General features: G+C 41.7%; 1 protein-coding gene across 1 annotated transcript in view; it reads left to right on the forward strand.

The window, feature by feature from the left end:
* The window catches only part of LOC113247438 (KRAB domain-containing protein 5-like), a 342,457-nt gene that overhangs the window by 326,111 nt on the left and 180 nt on the right, over positions 1 to 16,166 (forward strand). The gene's annotated exons all lie outside the window — the stretch shown is intronic.

Raw genomic sequence — 16,166 nt, forward strand, 5'->3', positions numbered from 1 at the left:
TTTTTGAGGAAACTCCATACTGTTGTCCAGAGTGGCTGCAGCAGTTTGCATTCTCATCAACAATGTAAGAGGATTCCCCTTTCTCTGTATCCTCCCCAACATTTGTTGTTTCCTAAGTTGTCAATTTTATCCATTCTGACAAGTGTGAGGTAGTGGTTTTGATTTGTATTTCCCTGCTGATGAGTGATGTTGAACATTTTTTCATGGGTCTGTTAGCCATTTGTATGTCTTCTTTGGAGAAATGTCTGCTCTTGTCTTCTGCCCTTTTCTCGACAGGATTTTTTGTTTTTTGGTTGTTGAGTTTGATAAGTTCTTCATAGATTTTGGATACTAGCCCTTTATCTGATATGTTATTTGCAAATATCTTCTCCCATTCTGTAGGTTCCCTGTTAGTTTTGTTGATTCTTTGCTGTGCAGAAGCTTTTATCTTTATAAAGTCCCAGTAGTTCATTTTTGCTCTTGTTTTTCTCGTCTCTGGAGACATATCTAGTAAGAAGTTTCTGAGGCTGACGTCAAAGAAGTTGTTGCCTGCATTCTTCTCTAGGATTTTGATGGACTCCTATCTCACATGTCGGTCTTTTATCCATTTTGCATTTATTTTTGATTATAGTGTAAAAGAGTGGTCCAGTTTCATCCTTCTGTGGGTTGCTTTCCAATTTTCCCAACATCATTTGTTGAAGACGTTGTCTTTTTTCCATTGGATATTCTTTCCTGCTTTGTTGAAGATTAGTTGGCCTTATAGTTGAGGGTCCATTTTTGGGTTGTCTTTTCTTTTCCATTGATCTCTGTGTCTATTTTTGTGCCAGTACCATACTGTCTTGATGACTACAGCTTTGAATATAGCTTGAAGGCTGGTACTGTGATTCCCTCCAGCTTTGGTTTTCTTTTTCAACATTACTTTGGCTATTTGGTGTCTTTTCTGGTTCCATACAAATTTTAGAATTGTTTTTTCCAGCCCTGTGAAAAATACTGGTACTGTTTTGATAGGGATTACATTGAATGTGTAGACTATCAGCCCCTTTATTCTCCTGAGTGATGACCCACTCTATATCCGGGTCTTCCTCTATACCCTGGATGAATTAGAAAACTTCCTCATCTCAGGAGAAATATATAGTCAGTTTTCCTCCATGTCAGTCATTAATATATTCACGCCTCACAGAGTGTTATGTACAATTACAAGCTAGTGACATTGTAGGTAAAATTGAGAATAATATAGAGAATCTATTCTAGTAATAGATAATTATAGCAATATAATGAATCCTTTTTAAAAGTATTATATAATTATCCATACAATTAAGTTGTATTAGTGGTCCAGGAAGTAAGGTCAGAGTCCAATCAGTAATGTAACAGTGTCTCCTGAAAGAATGCAGAGATACCCAAAATATCTCTGAATGGGTATCTTTCAGTATGAGATGTTATATTTGCCTAACATTTTCCTGGGTGTGGGCTTGTGAAGACAGTTCCACAAAGGTGGTTAACAAATTTGATGGTTCCTCAAAAAACTGGGACTCCTAATGGTCAGTGCGGAATCTCTAAGTGGCAACAAGCATAGGCATTAAAACCTACCACACTAGGTCCTGCCTAGATGCAAACTCCAGAGGGGGAAGATCTTTTAACACTGCAAGGTTAAAACCCACAAAATATCTGGAATCATGACCACAACTACAGCTACCTGTAAACGGTGTTAACTGAAGTAGAGACTTCTTATACCAGAGAGCCCTGCCCGGGAACAGGATATATCACACCTGCATCAGAGGATACTGATCTACCAGGACAGGTCTATGACCTACCTGATGGTACAGATGCAGCCTAAGGTTTCTGCTCCCTGAATCCCTATGGGGGCATTAACAGGTCAGTCTCACTGGGGACACTCTTTCCAGAACCAGGGACTCTTTGGAATATTTAGGGATGTCCTGTGTAGACTGGGGTTAGACTGGCACCAGAATCTGAATCTGCTTCCATCTCAGAGAAAGAAGAATGAGTCATCCAGGGTCCTCCCTCTCTCCATAGAAGGAATCTCCTTTGCGGTACCCCAGAGGGAGGTACTCCAGGTTCTTCATACTGTGACAAAGAACACTGACAGAACAAGTGTCTAGATGCAAACAGATAGAACCTGATTATTTCCGTGGCATTTGGTCATTAGAAAATAAGATGAAGAGTCATGATGCCTACCATTCAGGAACTTTTAGGTTAGAGCAAATGGGTTCATTGTTGAATTCAGGATTGTGGAGTCAATGTGAGGAAGAGGTGGTTTACAGGGGACTTTGCTTCAGTTGGGCCAGTTCCCTCTCTGTGTTATGCTGAGTTCTGGTGTCACCCCTGATGGGTCATCCATGGACCAAAGAGTTTTTAGTAGCAGTAGTAGTAGCATTTATTTTACATTTTTATTAAGAATAAAGCTTTCTAATATAATTTTCCCTGAAAATTCTGAGCATTTATGTTAACTTGCTTTTCATTTTATTTTATGAATAGACAAGAGACAAAATAGATTAAAATAATATGAACACTGGGTGTTGAATTTCTTTGGGAAGGCTTAGGAATGACAGGCCTAGAAGTACCCCCAGAGGCAGGGAGATCAGAGCCTACAGTCAGCTCCCCACTAGCTCAAACCAGATCCACCCCCTTCTGAGGCTGTGTGCTGGTCTGGCCTGGCTCTGGGATCCCCTCCCTTCCCAAGACAGATTTGAAGAAATCAGATTCTGAGGGGCTGTTGGTTTCATCTCTCCAGGGCTGGTGCTCACAATTCCCAAAACCCAGAATCCAATAAATGGGGCCAAAGGACTATATATTTTAGTGCCTTCATTTCTGTTTTTTATCCTTAAATCGTGTGCTTCACCATCCTTTCACCCAGAATCCTGTTTTCCATTCCCGCAGATTCAGTAGTTGCTCAAGTCACAAAACATAAATATATGTATACATTATGACATGATTAAAGCAATCTAACTAATTAATCTCATAGTGTTAGGATGTTTTATTTCTGATTTTTAAATTAATTTTTGTTGACAACATTGAAGAAATACTCTCTTAGCAGATATCATGTGTAATAGACATAGAATTATGTGTAGTCACCACGCTGGATCTCCAGAATTTATTCATTCTGCTTAACTGAAATTTTGTGCCATTTGACCAACGTCTCCCACTTTGCCCTCAGCCATGTCCTAGAATCAAAATTCTACTCTGCTTTTAGGAGTTCAATATTATTAGATTTCAGATATAATTGAGATAATACAGTATTTGCATTTTGTGTGGCTTATTTCACTTAGCATACCATCCTCTGTGCTCACCCACATTGTCCAAATGGAAGGGTGTTTTTCTTCTTTTTTTAAGGCTGAATTTTGTATAGATTGATATTATAGTATATTTGATATTTTATTTATGATACATAATATATTCTATAATACATATTTTGAATCATAAATAATGTTCTAGTGTATATAGCACATTTTCTTTAACCATTCCTCCTAGAAAACAGGGACACTACAGGAAAATGACTCTTCCTATTTGCTAGAATAACTAAATTTGAAGAAAAATGAAATAAAATTGGTAACACCAATGTGGAGGAATTAAAATGATCCTATATTGCTAATGAGAGTATACAAAGTTCAGGAAAACTGGCATTTCCTTGTAAACTCAAACATTTTTCTATCCTGTTAAGAACATGTAAGCCCAACAAAGAAATCTCTCGGAACTACTAATCTACCCTTCCTTTCTCTATTTTTCCATTCATCATATTTCGCTCCTGTAGCATACAAACTTTAATTTTTTTAATCAATAAGGAAAAAGAAGATGAAGCACATAGGTGGGGCCCAGTACGTACATCTTCATGGTTATTACAGGACACCTGGTGCCCAGCGCGTGGGGTATTATGGGGATGACGTCACATCGTATGTGCAACACGGTGCACCATAACTTCCTGGGGAACAGAAAATCAGTGCTCAATCAACATTGCCGTAACCAACGTATACACATTGCTTTCCAAATAGAGACTTGCTCGGACATGAGCGCTCACTAGCCTTCTTTTTGTAAACTGTAAAGTGCTGTGAAAGCATGTGGTCCTTCAGGATGGCAATGGTGGTCTTTGCTGGGAACCGACCGTAAACTCACAACAGTGAGAAGTAAATAGTAAACTCTTTCCTGGGAACTCAGCAGGAGTTGTTTGTGTTGACATAAGGTGGCGGGTGTGGGGGGCTCAGATGTGCTGTGCCTGCGTTCTCCAGTGTGGCCACTAACCGTGGGTCTCCGGGAGCAGCGTCCCCACTAAGAAGGAACTCATGACAGATGCCAATTCTCAGACCCCGTTACAAACCTGCAGAATCACCATTTCTTCTATGGGACCTGGACACCAAATGATTTCTATGCACGTTCAAACTTGAAAGCACATCATTGCTTATCAGCCTGGGTTTACAGTAAAGGGTGGGTTTTCAGAACCACCATCACCTGCGCCCTCTGCCAGAGTCTGTCTATTGGTCAGGGTGAGAGCATCAGTGCTGCTTTACCTCTGTGCTCCAGGTGCTTCTCAGGTGGACCAGGGTGAAGCACACGGAGTCACGGATACAGTTGTGAGAGCTGCTTTCAGTTGAAGAGAGGATACCAGAGTGTTCGGCCTTCCATTTGAAAGGGGCAGGTCAGTGCAGCCCACGTTCCCCGTGCTGTGGCAGGATCTGTGGCTGGCTGTGGGAGGGGAGGACATCTGGAACCAGGATGGAGAAACTCACATTAAGTGTCCACATAGGACCTCCTTTTTTCTGAATCTTTCCTGTGACAAAGGAAGAGGGTGGCCTTTTGTGCATTTCAATATCCTTCTGGCTCTGAGCTGATGATAGCAGGTGAAGAAGCTGTGCTGTGATTTCTGTACCTAGTATCACTCTAGAAAGAAACCTAGAACAGAAAGAAGAGGCAGAAATGGCTGCTTCTTGGGTAAATCTTGTCTTGACTTAGCTTAGAGCTGTGTCTTTATTTCTTACTGAAAGGCCATGTATTAGAACTCGCAAACATTTGCTTCTCTACTTCTGGTGGTCCTGCCTAGCAAATATGTTTGGACTACTTATCCTTTTAATGAGAGTCAAGTCAGCCCTTTAGGCTATTCCTCCCTTCCATCCCCGTGCTGTCTCTCCATTCTCTCCAACCGGGTTTTCTATGCAGCATGAAGAATTCCTACCATGAATTCATGACCTGCAACTATTGAAATATTCCCTCTGTAACAGATCAATATGGGGATGTGTTGATACCCAAGATTCTCACTGGAGATGGGTCAGGTTTTGGGACCCCAGTAAAGAAGGAGAATAAATACTATTGAGGTTCTCCCTGGGTGAGGCCTGAGTCTATGTAAACTAGATGAACATGAACAAATAAACCAGACACTTGTCGGGCCCAGAATAAGTCAGTGTTCTGACAAAGAGAGCCTTGCTGTCTAGATCGCTTCAATGAAAGACTATTAAAAAATATTAAAGATTACAGGACATGGGAGCAATCTGCGGCTCGAAATTTCAGAAAATTCAGAAAACTGCTATATTTTCGTGATTGGAATCATATAAACATTTGATTTTTTAAATTTTTGTAAGCATTATCCCAGTGACGAGTCCTTCCTTGTGCTTCAGGCCACTGAAATCAATTTGTCTTATTACAGTTGATGTTAATTTTGTTCACTTGGTTCAGGGTCTCTCTGCCAGTTCCCTGAGAAAATGAAGGCTCTCACCTTTGTCTACTGGACATCCTAGTCTTTGCAAATAAAGGTTATAAATTATTCCTTGTTCTCGTAATTTGCCATTTTATCTTTCATAGCATTACAGGCATTCTCTCCTTTATTACTTTTCTATTTTCAGGAAGAGGAAAGAAGTATAGTATAATTACTATATGTTCAAGTGTCTTAAAATTCTATATTGTAACTCATCACAAATGACAAATGACATCATTCCAAGGAAATAATCAGGCTTTTGTTGGTGTACAGAAGGAAGTATTCATGATGTTCTGTCTTGACTTTAACCTTCCCCTCTGCTGAGATTATCTGTAACCTTCACTCTAGTTTAGTGATAATTCTAGAAACTAAGTGGCATAGAATCTTAAAATGAGACATCTATTCCTTATTTTTGATTCAGTAGTACTTGGAAGTGAAGTTAAGGACCAAAACATTGAAAATGCTCCTATGTGTTCTAAAGTGGCCATCAGTAAGAGCGTTGGGAGAAATAATTTTCTATATCCTTCTATAATGTGCTCTCTTCTCTACTGAGCATAGTGCTGGATTTCAAATTGAAGATTCTCCAGCAAGAGTCATGTTTCCTTTTTTTATAAGTAGGTCTTGCTATCTCTAGGCTGTTTTTGGCCTTTTTCTTTAGAAAAGTAGAGAACCCTGCCGTATGAAGAGAAAGGAGACAATAGTCACACACCCAGGTAGGTGGGAATGAATGAAGCAGATGACACAGTTGAGGGTCAAAGGAGAAAACAGCCTTAAAATGTGGTTTGGTGGCATTGGGTGGCTCAGTTGGTTGGTGTCTGACTCTTGATTTTACTCAGGTCATGATCAGAGTTCTAGGATCCAGCCCCATATTGGGCTCTGCCCCCAATGCTTGAGGATTCTCCTCCTCCCTCTGCCTCTCCTCCCACTCGCACATGCTCTGTCTCTCTCCCTCAAGTAAATAAATAAATCTTTTAAAAAAATAAAATGTGTTTTGGGGAGCTCTGCTTGAATGGAATGATCCTGGAAGCCAAGGTTTATTTTTCTGGTGGTCACAGAGGGACATCTCCTGTCTCGTTCTTCACATGCTCCTATATCCTAAGGACTTACCTTCTCTTCCAATGTCTTCCATGGCATTCATGGTGAAATCCAAAACAACCATCCCCAGGGCCAGTGAGCGGTATATGTGATCTGATTGCTGTTCCGTTGCTTGTGGAGGCATGTGAAACTGTACACTTAGGGAGTTTCCAAGTGGAGGCCCCAATGTCTTTTACTCCTCTCTTTTTTTGGGGGTGTACTTGTCTCCTGGAGACACACACACATTCTGGTACAACATCAGGAATGTGGGGTAGACTGACCCTCCCCTATCCAAACTTACATAGAGCAGCTCTCCCCATGGAGGCTTCCCCATTGATGAGACCCTGTGGTCTTTCCTCAGAAATGTACCTGGGAGCTGCAGTGTTTACATTGGCCTCACAGTGGAATAAGTTGGGCCAGTCATTAAGACCGAGTTGATGCTAGCCCTTATCACTGACTAAGTGACAGAATCTTTGAGGATGGGACCCTGGAGATGGTAGTTCTAAAATCTACCCAGGGGATCCTAACGACGCCAAAGCTGAGAATGACTTTTGTAAACATTGCTTTCCAAACTTTCATGTATGTATAGTGGTATACATACACTCAGTTTGTAGCTCATGAGACTCGATTGTGGGGTCACAAGTTCAGGTCTCTTGTTGGGTATTGAGATTGCTTAGATACATAAACTTAAAAAAATCTCATGTATATACAAACCATTTGAGGTTCCATTAAAAACAGATTCTCTGGCGCCACACTCAGATACCACTACTTCCCAGGTCTGCATGAAGCCCATTAACTTGTGTTTTTAACAACCATTGAGGTTGCTGTCCCCAGACGTCATTTCCAGTAGCACTGAGAAAGCGGAAGATCAAACCTGAGTCCCTTATACCCAATCATCCTGTGTCAACACACATACTGCCATTCCCCGTGAAGACTGACATCTCCCAGAAAGATGACCCTCTCTTCTCATCCCCTGCAAGCTGGGAAGGGACTGGATAAAGTTGTGTTGTCTGAGCAAGGCTGTTTGGGAGAAATAGCACGTGCTGATTCATGAACGGAATGTTCATTGAGCACCTACTACATGCTCCATGTTTATTAGGAGGCCCTGGGCCCAGGACACTGTGCTGGGAATCTCACATACATTATGGAAGTTAATCTTTCTATAGCCCTGGGAATTGGGTACTATATGTTCATTATTCCCAGCAGCATTTGGATGCTGGGTACGCCTCCCTGGAATTGTAGAGATTGTTTCTCTTCTTGTTCATTATCATTAATCTTAAAAATAATGTTGTCCATGATAGCACAAATATAGAGAGCAGACTGGGAGAAAGGAAGGGTGGATTAGGGGCTCTGGGTATAATTTGGTTCATCAATCATTTGCATTTATGTCTTTGGTTAATTTTATGTGTGGACTGTGAATGGACATCTCAGGAATGGAAGGTGGGATGTTACCTGTTAACTTGGAAGCACTGTTTCAACCAGACATGTGAAACTGACTCCCTAAATGTTTAGTCCTTTACTCTGCTTTATCCGAGTCTGGGGCTCAGGAAAGCGTGAATGCCAGGTTGGGCCACCCAGATGGAGCTGCCAGGAACTCTGTTCTCTGAGCTTTTCTGCGAAGGGAGACACAGAGACTGGCGGTGGAGCCGTGGAGGGCAATTTCATGGTCTCAGCTCATTTTATACAAAATCTGAGATGATAATTCTGTGTTAGGCTCTGCAACCCCCATTTAGGCAGAAGAACTATTCCCGATGCGAATTCTGAGGCAGCTGAGGTTTGTCCACAATAGCGTTAGCCCCGAAAATGAATCCGGAATCTAGGGTGTCAGAAGGTCGCTGGAGAGGTGGGACTGATGGGCGCCTTCTGCGTTCATATTGCACAGCGTAATGGTGGATGTCCAGTCCCTTACCACCCCCCCCCCCCCGTTCTGGGTTCCTCTGCACTGTGGCAGGTGCTGTACGCGGGATCTTGAGGGGTTCACCTGCATTCTCTGTGCGTGCATGTGTGTCATTTTGGCAATAGGGAAGGGAGATGATGTCAAATATTCTCGGTGTGATAACATTAGTCAGAAGGAGGACTGGTCCATCCATAGACTGGTCCTAGCTTGCCTGAACCACAAACTCAGACGTGTGAGCTTGGTTGAGATGAGATTCAGGTGTGGTGCTCTGGAGCCCCGGCTGGTGAAGGGAGGAACACAAAACTGCAGGCTTGGGCCCAGAGAGAAGCTGTGTGCGCCCCCCCCCCCAAGTGCTCTGTGCGCATGTGCAGCACTTGTTAGGCGTCTCTATCTGCGCAGGCGCTGTGGGAAGCCATTACCAAGGGTGAAGTCTGCGGAAGCGAGGGCAGAGTCGCATTGGTATGTTGTGCGCATGTGCAAAAGTGAGCAGGGTGGGGGGCACCTGTTGCACTGGGTCTTCCGCCACCATGCAACGTTTTCAAGGTGTTTAGGCCACTTGAGAAACTGGTCAAAATGAAAGGTAATACTGTGATCTTAAAAGGTGAAGTAATGTACATGGAAATTTTCAAGTGTTAATTTGACCATTTAATTTGTCTACTCAATTTGTTAGGCATAGGGAACCAACCTGAGTTGGTTGGGTCTCCGACTCGGTTTTGGCTCAGGTCATGATCTCTGGGTGGTGAGATCAAGACTGGCGTTGGGCTTCTGGCAGAGCTCTGCACGTAGTCTGGTCGAGATTCCCTCTCTCTGCCTCCCCCTCTTAATTAATTAGTTAATTAAATGAAAAAATATAAATAAAAAATGAATACATAAAATAAATAAATAGAAACATAAATAAAAATCAAGCTACTTATCTTTAACAAATAATTAGTAGGGACGTCACACCTGTAGGAGCTTCGGGTGAGGTTTTTATTGAGAGGATACGGAAGCAAAGCAAGGACAGTGTTTAATTCGGTATGTCTTAAATAGTTGCCTTATTTTTGGAAAGCTTAGTTGACTGTAATTCTTTGTTCTTAAGTTCATTTTCTTCCTTTCCAATACAGTGACTGTGAATTAAGTTGTGCTTTGGTTATAGAGGCTACCGAGGCATTAGAGCCACCTGAGTCAATGGCTTCCCTGTTGAATTTAACAGTGAAAACACAGTTGGTAGGCTATTACTGATTTTTCTGCCTTTTTTTTTTTAAATTCATTTGCAAGGGTAGTTCAGTAATTGTTCACTCCTTGTAAAAATGCAGTCATGATGGTGCAACAATTTCACGTCCAGGAACCATCCAGTTAGGTCACATGTATATAAATCAAAGATCCACATTTCATGATATGATGTGATAGTAGGAGACAGATACATTTAAGTATGTAAATGTGTAAAAAAGGAGGTGTTTCAACAAGGGTGTTATATTGACAGTTACCACCAGATAAGGTATTTTAGGAATACAGTAAATCCATTTCTACTGGTGTGAAAACACCACCTTTATATTTGGATTGGTTAAGGAAAGCAATTTGATTGACAGTAAGTTTGATATGACAATATTTATGTAAACATTAAAGGAAGTACAAAATATTTTAGTTTGTGTGTGTGTTACACAATTTCAAATGGAACTTCACGTACCCTCTGAAATTGCACAAGAAGGAGGATACACCTCAAACTGATAAGCTATTATATCTGAAGGTCAAACTATTACTGACTGGGGGCAATGAAAGGGGACTTTTACTTTATTTAAATTAAAAATGAATAATTTTATTTTACAGTTAAAGTTATGCCTATGTGTAGATGTTTTCCAACTTTAACCAATTTCCACATATTTAGAAGCTTAAAAAAGAATACTCTGCTGCTTATATGTCTGCCTTTCAGTGGGTTTGCTGAGTTTCTGTTTAGGGTCCTGTAAAGTCAGTTTCATGAGGAATTGGATTTTCTCTGCAGCCTCTAGGGGGGAGACCATTTCCAGGACCATTCAGGTTCTTGACAGAATCCATCTTAAAAGACAAATTGGAGTTTTCACATGGGGCTCAATTTTTTTTTTAATGATTTTTTATTATATTATGTTAGTCACCATACAGTACATCCCCGGTTTCTGATGTAAAGTTCGATGCTTCATTAGTTGCGTATAACACCCAGTGCACCACGCAATACGTGCCCTCCTTACTACCCATCACCGGTCTATCCCATTCCCCCACCCTCCTCTCCTTTGAGGTCCTCAGTTTGTTTCTCATAGTCCATAGTCTCTCATGGTTCATTCCCCCTTCTGATTACCCCCCCCTTTCTTTATCCCTTTCTTCCCCTACCGATCATTCTAGTTCTTATATTCCATAGATGAGAGAAACAATATGATAATTGTCTTTCTCTGCTTGACTTATTTCACTTAGCATTATCTCCTCCAGTGCCGTCCATGTTGCAGCAAATGTTGAGAACTCGTTCTTTCTGATGGCTGAGTAATATTCCATTGTATATATGGACCACAGCTTCTTAATCCAGTCATCTGTTGAAGGGCATCTCGGCTCCTTCCACGATTTAGCTATTGTGGACAATGCTGCTATGAACATTGGGGTGCATATGGCCCTTCTCTTCACTACATCTGTATCTTTGGGGTAAACACCCAGTAGTGCAATGGCTGGATCATAGGGTAGCTCAATTTTTAACTTTTTAGGGGACCTCCACACTGTTTTCCAGAGTGGCTGTACCAACTTGCATTCCCACCAACAATGTAGGAGGGATCCCCTTTCTCCACATCCTCTCCAACAATTGTTGTTTCTTGCCTTGTCTATTTTTGCCATTCTAACTGGCGTAAGGTGGTATCTCAGTGTGGTTTTGATTTGAATTTCCCTGATGGCTAATGATGTTGAACATTTTTTCATGTGTCTGTTGGCCATTTGTATGTCTTCATTGGAAAAGTGTCCGTATCTTCTGCCGATTTTTTGATTTGTTTATTTGTTTCTTGTGTATTGAGTTTGAGAAGTTCTTTGTAGATCTTGGAGGGGCTCAATTCTTTATTCAGATCCGTGAGTGGAGTGCTTTGGAGTTCCTGTGTAAGTCCAGGTTGACCTATTGAAACTGAAACAGATTTAGGTCAACTGTGTGGGAATCTTCTCTTAAGTGTGCACAAGGGGATTGTCTAGGGCTCCAGTGGGGATGGTTGTTCACAAGGGCAGTGGCTGAGGTGTCCTAGCAGAAGTTATAGTAACGTGTCACTCTGCAGAGTGTTGTTTAGGGAACGCACTAGTGAGAAGGGCCGGTGTCAGTTCAAGTCCCCTGTAATCCAGCTGACTACACAAACAGGATGCCAAGGAGCACCCCATCATGGAGGGGCTTACCTCAACTGTCAGCAGCCCCTGTATAATCTACAATACATCCATGTTGAGTCCCGGGTGTTACGAGGAGGAGAAACCGGTGTAATAGATAAACTATGGACTATGAGAAACAAACAGGGCCACAGAGGGGAGGGGGGTGGGGGTTGGAAATACAACCACACGTTATTTAAGTCTGAGGTCACTGAGAAAATGGATTACTAGTTATATTACATCAGCGTTATCAGATGGGTGGTAGATACCATCTGTTGTCTACAGTTTTAATTAAGGTGAGGTAGGTTAATATTGGTGGTGGGATAATACATCATTCATTACCTATCAGCGTTAACACATTAAAAACCAATATGTTCTGTCATTAAAATATCTTAGGATCATACACAGAATAAATTATGCATTTCAAATCCACTGTATGATCCTTGTTGAAAATACAGATTACAAGCATTCAAGAAGCATTCTTGTTCTGATATAATGACCTAGGAGTCATAATTTCAATAATTTTCAGGCCTGAAGTAATTTTAAGAAATGTCGATGTACAATCATATGCCCTTTTAGGGAAAAGTTAGCTGTCCTCTCCTGATATCTGGGAGGGTTTCTTCATTTCAGCCATATCAACTAATATTCTGTGCATCTGTCTATTGCTACTGTAAAGATACATCAGTATTTTAATGGATTGCCACCACGTTTTATTTTTGACTTTTTAAGATTTTAATTGCAGTTAGTTAACATGAAGTGTTATGTTAGTTTCAGCTGTGCAATGCGGTGGTTAAACAACTCCATACATCACCCAGTGGTTATCACAAGTGCAGTCCTTAATTCCCATCATGTGTTTAACCCTTCACCCTACCACCTTCCCTCTGGCAACCATCAGTTTTTTCTCTATCCTTAAGAGTCCGTTTTGTGATTTCTCTCTCTCTCTTTCCATTGTTCTTTCTCTGTTCCACTGCTTTTCTGACTTTTCATAGTAATTTTGATGTCTTTTCTCTTTTGCTATTTTGTCTCCTATTGTTGAGATTTGTACAAGCAGTTCCTGACTCCTTTACCCAGCCAACAGATCATACTGACTACTCAAAACTAATTCACCGCAGTGTCCCCTCTGGACTCTACAATAATGGCCTTCTGTAAAATTACACATAGGGACCGATAGGGACCAGTTTCAATGCATGGGTGCAGATATCTCTACAACCCGTGTCACCTTAAAGAAGTTACACAATATGAGCCCTTCACCCTTCAACAACCTTAAGTATTTAAGGACAGAAAATTGGTCTGAGGTGAATGATGAGGAACAGAAACAAAAATGTTCACCTTTAGCCCAGAGAGCTGACCTATAGCCTGCATAGTTTTGATAAGAATCAAATGTAGCTGACTGCTGTGTTCTTAAAGGGCCTCATGACTGCCTGTACCTCTCACCCGTAATTAATATTGAACTGAACGATAAGCACCAGAGAAATTTTGCAAAAGTAGTTTTACAAGTAGAAATTTGAAGAAACATTTATGATCTAATACTTCCTGCATGACCCCTCCCCCTGAGCACTGAGCATAGTAACCACCAGCTTTATGCAACCGGAAGTGCAGCTCTTTCTGCCCAGGAGTCCTGTTCCCCTGCTACTTAAATAAACTTACTAAGTTGCATCTTAAATATCTCAAGAATTCTTTCCCACTGGATGCAGTGAATGATCACACAATAATCTTGTTACCAGAAAAAACAAAAAACACCAAGATTGGCTGCTGGTTGTTCCAAAAGCTAATACTCAAGACACGAGTTTTGACTGGAAGGGAATATGAGCTTTATTCAGGAGGGCATCCGTTTGGGAAGAAGGTAGAGTCTTGTTCAAAAGCCACTTCCAAAATTTCGGCCTGGTCCAACGAGTTTTAAAGGAGCTTGAGGCTGGTAATCGGTAAAAGAGGAGCCCGGTAATCTGTAACACGTCTTGCTGCTTGCAGACTCCATGGTGTCAGCTAGAGACGTTCTTGCAGATTGTGTATTCGTGCCCCTGGGGAGAGGGGTTGTGCAAGAGGGTTCTGATCCAAGTCTTCCTAGGAAACAATGCATGATCTATAGATACACAAAGAGGTTTGGTTTATCAATCACACATGCTAAAGGTGCAGGCTAATAACATTTAAAGACTGTGAAGTTGGGCAAAGGGGCGCTGGCAGGGCTTCTAGGTAACTTAAAAAAGATCCTCTAGGTTTATTCTCTTGCTGCAAATGGAAGGATTTCCTTCTTTTGTGAGGCTGATTATATACCAAGAGTGAATGAGATGGCAGAACTCCTGTGAGTAATCTAGCTAGTATCAGACATTAGCTTTTTATATTATGAAGAGTTGCCTGTCTGGTGTGGCAGAGTGTTGTTTGATAAACATTTGCTCTTTCCTTTTTCCTGTGAATGTGCTTACCCCCTTTTGAAATTCTAAATCCGTATCCCCTTCTCAAGTGACGGTGGCATGTAAGCATCAATTTCCTGTCTTTGAGCCTCGTCATCTTTTAGGTTCCCATAATTAAGAAATTATTTTTTTCCTTTTGTGAATCTGTGTTATAGCAGTTTAATTTATTAGACCGGCCAAAGAATTGAGAACAGATGGAGAAAAATGGATTCCTCTCCTAACACTCATTCTGTTGTTGAAAACTGACCTTGGTGCTTCAGACCCAAAATATAATGTGAAGACAGAGTTGGGGATAGAGAGGAACAACAGCTTTATTGCTTTGCTAGGCAGACAAGGCTGCAGCAGGTCAGGGCCTTCAAAACTGCGAGCCCACCCGGAGGAAGGGGCTGGGGGTTTGTGGGGAAATACAGGATCTGGCCGGTTTCGACAGGATTTGTGTCTGTGCTGCCGGCCTTATTCACCAGGTTTTCAGAGTGGTACTGGATTCCTGGGGTGGGGGAGGGAGGAGAAAAAAACAAGATGAAGGAAGGGGGAAGGGAAGGTTTCTGAAGAGAGGAAAAAGGATACTTAGTTTAATATCAAGCCTTGCTGACATTTTAATGCAGCCATTTTGATTTTTGTTCAACATTATGCTTTTAAGTGGTTTCACTTTGAGTCACCAGAATAACTGTATTAAGACCACTTCATATTTTATAGTGAGCAATCACTCAATATTTTCTAGAATGGCTAAAATAAAGGAAGGGGATAACACCGCATTTCTATGAAAATATCGAGAAATTAGAATTCTTTTATATTGCTGATGGGAGTGTAAAAAATACGTTCACTTTGGAAAACTGTTTGGCAGTTACTTAGGAAAATAAACATTTGCCTGTTTAAGAGGAACATTTACCATCCCAAAATATGTGTCTTCACCGTAAGGATTATTTTCTGCTGGTTTTTTTATTTGTTTGTTTTTGTTCTTTTTGTTTTTGAGAGAGAAAGCATGAGTGAGCTGGGGGGGAGGAAGGGGGGAGCAGAGGAGAGGGAGAGAATCTTAAGCAGGCTCCTTGCTCAGCAGAGCCCGACCTCATGACCCTGAGATCATGACCTGAGCCGAAATCAAGTCTGACTCTCATCCAGCTGAGCCACCCAGGCGCCACTAGGCTGTTATTTTAAAGAAACAGCAGACAAAGGAAAAGCTCTGAAACCCAGTATGTTTACTTTTCTAAGACATATTTGCATTTATAAGGGAAAGCTCCATTTGTAAGGGTGTCTCCCTCTGCTTAGCGGAAAGAGGGAGAATGTATAAATCTCCGGAAACTCTGATCGGTGGAAAAGGCATGGATTTAAATCTGGATAGCAATCATAGGCTTGGTTGCTGTCCTTTGCCTGGTCACCTCCCCCAGATGCTTCCCAATAGGATCACGTGTGGAGTTTCAAAACCGATCATTGCTGGTGCCCTCCTCCTCGGGTTCTGTCTGTTGGTATGGGTGGAAAGGACAGTGTCCTGTTAGTTAAGGGCTCCAGGTGATTCTAAGTGAGGCCAGGGATAAGCACGAGGGCTTCCCATTAATTTATGAGAGTTGAGTATAGTTTTTGGTGCAAGGAGAGGTAACAGGGTCTCTGCTCCGTGAGTCTGGGAGGGTCAGGTCTGTGCAGCACACGGTTCCTCCGCCGTAGCTGAATTTGTGATAGTGTGTGGGAGGGGAGGCCCCCTGAAAGCAGAGAAGGAAAAGTCAGGGATTGGTCTCCAAGTAGGAGCTCATAGTTTTTGAAAGGCTCCTGACACAAAGGACTAGGA

The sequence above is a fragment of the Ursus arctos genome, unplaced genomic scaffold (assembly GCF_023065955.2).
Source record: "Ursus arctos isolate Adak ecotype North America unplaced genomic scaffold, UrsArc2.0 scaffold_19, whole genome shotgun sequence".
Classification (NCBI taxonomy): domain Eukaryota; kingdom Metazoa; phylum Chordata; class Mammalia; order Carnivora; family Ursidae; genus Ursus; species Ursus arctos.